Genomic DNA, 6,673 nt, shown 5'->3' with positions numbered 1-6,673 from the left:
AATAGAATAGAGTCAATGTTCACCACAGGTGTGCTTCCAGCAAGCAGGACCCGAATGCTCCCATGCTATCAGGCAGTGTAACTCAACCTACAGACATAGGTCACCTGATCTGCATGTCTTAGTTTGTTCGAACCTCGTACGAGTTTTGAGAATGAATGATTCTAACAGGATGCTGATTCAGAATATCAGTTCTCGAACTACGAATACACGGGATTCGTCAACTGTCAATCCGAACAGAAGATAGAAGACAAAATTCAGTGACAGGAGTGTTACTCCCCCATAATTCGTGTCAGTGAGTGCATTGTAGGCTGTAACAAGTCCCACAAACTATTATAATCGCAGAACAACCTGCAACCTTTATCCGCTGTAAGCGATTCGCACTTTCCGGTACTTCGAGACATACTATTTCATTAGGCACCGTTTTCCAATTCGAGCTGTTTTTTGACATTGAAAATTCACTTACTTGAACAAAAAACATACTGGGCTTTGTGAAGTAAAAAAACCACAGCTTTTCTTAGTTGAGGAGTGATAAGCTCGAAAACATCGTAGTTCCCGAGACAACAATTCTATGTGCCGGAAACCTATAGGCGTTCACAGCTGAACAACAATTATGGGATATATTTTCAGGGCTCTAAGGCCTTCACAAATTCTCTGTTACTTTTTAAACCACGACGGGAAAAGATGAATTGTTTGTTGTTGAAAATATTGAGCATCGGTCAAGAGAAAAGTGCAACACTACCGCAGATGGATGTTGTGAACGTAGTCCGCCACCTTTTTGTCACAACAAGTCAGGGCACTTTAATCCTCATGAATTTTTCAACACGCCGTTTCTGCAAGCCGGGGGGGTTTTGCAGAAAATAACGTGCAATTATTTAGACAGATATGTGATATGTAAACAGACACTCATCGGGAAAAAGACAGTTGCATGCGTTTCCTGTGAGCATATAATGATGTTTACTGGATATAACGATGTGTCATAGTTTAGTTGTGTATTGGCAAACATGTGGTCAAGAGCTTCTTCCGTTTTGTCACGTTTCCTGAGTTGACCAAACCCTGAAATTTGAGGATGATAAAGTTCTCGTCTGTCATGAATGTTTGCAATTTTTTCGACTCGTGCGAACCAACTGAGACACGGTATTTGAGTTACTGGTAACGCATGAGATCTCAGTGAGATGGTTTCTGAAGACGTACTATCTGACTTGTTTATCGCTTCCTCTTTGTCATCACAAAATTCCTCATACAACTGCTTTGATTCGAACAATGCCCTTGTTTGCGTTAGTTCAGTTTTTCTCTCCGTTGGGCGGCTTAGCAGAACTCTTTCTCATATTCTCGTCCACTTCCAAGTGCATTCACGTTCGGGGTTTCTCCATCTTTATTCAACATCCGTCTCTCTCCTTAATAAATGAAACACCGTGTTGGAGTCGGTGCCCTGATTTTGACCGATTCGGGTGTTCGAAGTGAATTATTTCCGTTTGTTTCATTATCTTCATTTGTAATTTCACATTCATTTTTGTACGATTCTATGTTACGAATCTACTAGACACCTTGTTCCAGTTTCTAAACATACCCTTCACTTATGTAAAAAAAAATGAGGCAAGATGCGCACGTTTTCCGGATTCGCCTTGGAGGGCCAGAACTATCAACAACAAAATGGACATTTCCTTGATATTATGCAACAAATTATGCAGGAACTCCCAGATCAGCCCAAGATTGATCTAAGCCCCGGACACCCGGTTGACTTTTGACGAATTACAGCAAATGGACTACTGTAACTTTTTAAGGAACCACTAACAGGCGCCTATGTAAGTTCGTATAAAAACGTATGCTACTTTGTTTCTTATCTGACACCGAGGAGGGAGTCACAAGCAGAAGATACACACCTTCAGGTTCGAGCAACACAGCAAAGTCATTCTGCCTTGGTGTTGTCCATACAGAGCTCTTTGTTTAGGTGGCTTAAACGTAGCCAACACATAAAAGGTTGGCGTAAAACAAAGTCAACTGTCTTATACGTGTTTATTGTATGAAGCGCATCGAAAAATTGTTTTAAAAAATTCAGTTTTGATTAGATTAATGGACTTGAGGCAAACCTATATGTCAGCTGACTGCTGTGGGCAATCTCCTTGCAAATTTTTGGTCATCAGTCGAACGAATGTCGCCATTGCCAATTTAGTTTGTGGTCATTCTTGTACGCCGGTGTGTGGATACTAACAGTGGGCGAAAATACGTCCGCAACCGAATTGTCCAGCCCACAGAACACAAAGAAGACCATTTATGCAATTTCACCTACCGACATTGGCTTCGATAGAAAACGAAAAAACAGCTTTAGCAAATATACACACATTTGCAAACTAAAAAAAAACAAAAAAAATTTGTCATCTAAACAAGCAGCTGCGTGGAATTGCAGCGGACTAGGACCTTATCAGCGCGTTCGGATAAATTAACAAACAAAAGTAACCAATACAAAATCACAAAATCACAATAGGAAAGGAATGAGTAGTCAAATGGGGACTCACGAATGTGTAGATCCAATAGTCCACCACACCAATCCAAATGCAGTAACTGGCTGTGAGAGGAAATATTCCCTTGTCGGAATTTCCCACAGATGGTTCCGCATGCGTGATATATTCCACGGTAGGAAAAGTATTCACGGCTAAAAAATGTCACAGGGATTTATTGTGACGTTCAACAGCTGACACAGACACAGAGATTTGCTCCCACTGGTTCAGCTGTCAACAATCAGTTCAACGGAGCGTAAATACGCTCGTTCAGCAAGAACTCAGCAGGTCGCACCAGAAAATTTATGTATTCGTAACATTAAAACAAACATCATGATACAATGTGAACGACACTTACAAAGTGTGGTTTAAGTTCAGGAAGAATGGTGAATGTGACAACGGATTTCAGACACTACATTATGACCTTCCTCCAGCGGTTGTTCACTCTCCTTCTAGAACCTAGTTCAAAGCAGTATTAGACATTTATTTATGCGAATCCTCGCCCTGGCAAGCATACTGCCCCGCGCTGAGAACATAAAGAGCAGTGCTACACCCTTTTTTCACTTGTGCCTTTCAGGTGAACGACAGCCACTGGCCGACAAGAACAAAACCGACCCGGGAAAATTGGGCAAAAGCCTCGATCCTGTGTATCAATCCGTGAATCCGTGATTGCATTTTGAAATCGATAAAACCGTTTATCTTGAAGATACTTAGGTTAGATGAAACTGTAGGACAAACCAATGTACACGCTCAGGAAATTTGTAGTTTACAAAATCAGCCAATACCTGTACGGCAAATAATGTTGTTTGTAGTTCTGCAACCCAGGTGGACTCACGAACTTCTCCGTTTTCAATGATTTAGCAGAGGAAAAGCGTTGGGAACGGCGTGCGAACCAAAGAGGATGATCGCTCATTTACCGGACTAAAGAAACACGTCTACATAGATATCTATCTGCATTTGTTATTCCGTTGAACTTCAGTGTCGGAGGTTACGTCACGTTTTACGACTATCGTTGTGAAACGATTAAGAGGAACGCCAAGCTGGTTTTCTTCAGCTGCACTGTTTAGTGAAAAAAGTAAATATCTTAAAAAGGCTGGTTTTTATTCCAACACAGTGGATCGATCACAGACAAAGGTTGACGTGAACTTGTTGCGCTTGAGTACTATTTGCTGTCGCTTTCAGAATCACTCAATATGGTGTACAGCCATGAGAACAATCAAAGTGTTGTGCTGACCTCACCGGTTCTGAACCTGAAGGGCTTAACAACATAACTACGGATGGCACACTCAACCGGTGCTAACAGCACACGGATGAAAAAAAAGAGCTGCAATTCCCGACACCGACTGAGGCCACCAGCGTTCAAGACTGATGAGATGGTATGATATGGAGACAAAAGTCAATAGTGAATATATATGCTCTATATACTAAAGATGTTCGATTTTGGAGGGAATAAAGCCAGTTAATCATGTTTGGCATCCTTGGAAAGTACCAGATCATGAAGCGGTTGAACAAAATATTAGTACAGATTTCAGCAATTTATTAATTCATGCGTTTTGGATAGTTCTACAGTGTTTGTCTCCTGGGGAAAATATAGTGGAGCGTACATGAAATAGCCCTAATTTCTTTTAGATAGTTTTGTTATTCCGACGAAAACCACTTGAATTACTCGGTGGTGACGTCATCCGTGTTTTATTGTTTATTTTGATCCCACTGCGGTATATCTATTGGTTTCGAACTTTTTATTGGTACAAATATTTGTGACCTAAATTCGGTACGGCCTGAGGAATAAGCTAACGATATACTACAGTGATTTAGAAAGCACTTTAAATTTACATGGAGTAAACTACTCAAAAGGTTGTTTAAAACATTTCGACTGTGAGCTCATCATATAACACATTTCTCAGGTTTCCGTCAACTTTATTTGCTACTTGAGCCCAAAAGGTACGAAATTGTATAAATACATCCACTTGCATACCTATTTGTTTTTTTACGAGAAACTCACCTGAATCTCAGTTGGACCCCTCGTTTTAGAAAAACGAGAAGAATAACGCTCTGAACTGAGTTGACATGCGATAGTCAGCCACCGTCACATTTCATTATTTTCGTGCCGTACTGCTGATATTTCACGGCACAAGTTTTATTTACTCCTTGAAGAATCATTCCAAGTAGATGCTGACCACGAAATGACAATGAATTTCACTTAAAATCGGAACATTGTCCTCTTATATTCTGTTGGCAAGCTTTTCCTTCCCAGTGATGGCACGAGTTACCTGGCTGTAGGTTATGTGCAACAAAACCCAGTAACGAATTAAAATCTCTAGAGCAGCAAACAAAGCTACTCAGGCTGAGTGTCTCGATATGTGCCATGCATGCCTAATAACTATCCACTAAGAAATCGTTGGTTTCAATTTGAAACACCTTCCGCGCCTCGCAAGTCATGACATGGTAGAGCAAAATCAAAGTGGTTATAGTCAGAAGGTGTGTCGTGCGGTCTGCACCACTTTATGGTCTGGACCCACGTGGAAATCCCTCCCCGAAAGTAGGACCCTAGAGGTAATGGCACTCGGTTACTCCCAAAGGCCCGGATACTATCTCTTCCCGCCAGGGCCGCTGACATCCGTCAGGCTTGCGAGCATATTTGTGTTAATTGAAGTGCGCAGAAAGTGCTAGATCGGTGCCACTGGCGTTGTCTTACTCAGATGTGCAGCCCATGATGTGTTTACCTAATTGCAGCTCGGAGACACAGGCCCAATCTTCTTGATCGGTTTTTCCCGAGGAATTCACTGTCATGTAATGACAATCCTCCAGTGCAAGTGCTGCCAGAATGTGTGACACTATGCATTAGAAATAGTGGATGGCCCAATAAATTTTGTGATAGACACTATAATGTATGCACAGGTGTCTGAATGGGAAGCCAAGGAAGAAATTTACGCTGGTTGTTGTCATTTGAAATAAAAGGATAAGCTCAAACCTGTGCAGGAGCGACGTAATTGAGTTGTTGAATATGTTGTGCAAGTTTTGAGCAGTTCAGAAGCTGTCAATGCTCTGGCGTGCCCTCTAACTTGTGTTTGTAAGTACCGCTTAAAATGTGTTAAGTATTGTTTGTGTACATTCATCGTGAGTAAAATCGTGATCTAGCCGGATGTATGGTGAATGGCTTCGCTAAAGAGTGGAAGTGCACTGAAGATGTCCCCTCGAATGGTGACCGAACGTTTGCAAATCAATTGCCAAGCTCGGCGAACGGATCACCAGCCACCTGACCAAATACCAACTAATGCACCCGAGCTACCAATATTCCAACATATTAACAACTCGTCTTGAGTATTCTGAGAATGGTCCCGTTTTAAAATGGCCTCCCTTATACAGCATAATCGAGTAGTGTATTCAGCCTAGTGACGCGTTAGGTGCAACTATTGTGTCTACGGTTCCACTTTATCGGTAGGCTTTTAGGGGCAGCGTGAACCTAAAGGAATTTTCAACTTGGCACTTCTTACTCATCCCGTCAAGGACCGAATAGACGGAGATTTTCCAAGTGTTTACCTACGGCCTCATTTGAATTTTGATGTAATGACTATAAGTGTGCCTCGTAAAGCGTTTAAGCTCTCTTTCGCAATCACTGTTAAATTCACCTTTATGAAAAAAGGAGAGACCAACGGTCCGGTGATCCGTGCTCTACAGAGTACATCCATGTTAAGAGATCCACTCAGAGTAACCTCTTCAGTCACAAGGATGAACTTTAGGAAAGTAGAGTGGCAATGCTTTTTTTAGTTAGAATAAGTTGGAGTACCGTTCCTGTGGCATGATGTATGGCTGAAGGTTGAAGTTATTATTTAATTATCAGACTCACCTTAAGAAGGGTGACCAAAGTCAGGTAACAGAGTTTTAAAAATACACATCAAAGTACGGGAGGTAAATGCTGTCATCTGTAGTAAAACCACACTATTTGCAAGCACTGTACTAAAAGAGAAAATGATGAATAAATAAGTAAATAAATAAATAAATAAATAAACACAGCTTCAGTATGTGTAGAGTGGAATACAGGTTCAATTCATCGTAGCTCATAGGCACTTAAGTGATCATGACAAAATTTAACACTCAATAGCTGTATTTTGTAACGTGTTATTTGAGATGACAAAAGCCCAAAGGGTGAAAAACAGTACGTAGAGGATTTGATAATA

This window comes from Opisthorchis viverrini, assembly GCF_000715545.1.
Source record: "Opisthorchis viverrini unplaced genomic scaffold opera_v5_3, whole genome shotgun sequence".
Classification (NCBI taxonomy): Eukaryota; Metazoa; Platyhelminthes; class Trematoda; order Opisthorchiida; family Opisthorchiidae; genus Opisthorchis; species Opisthorchis viverrini.
The sequence above is the reverse complement of the archived record's forward strand: the minus strand, read 5'-3'. Positions refer to the sequence as shown.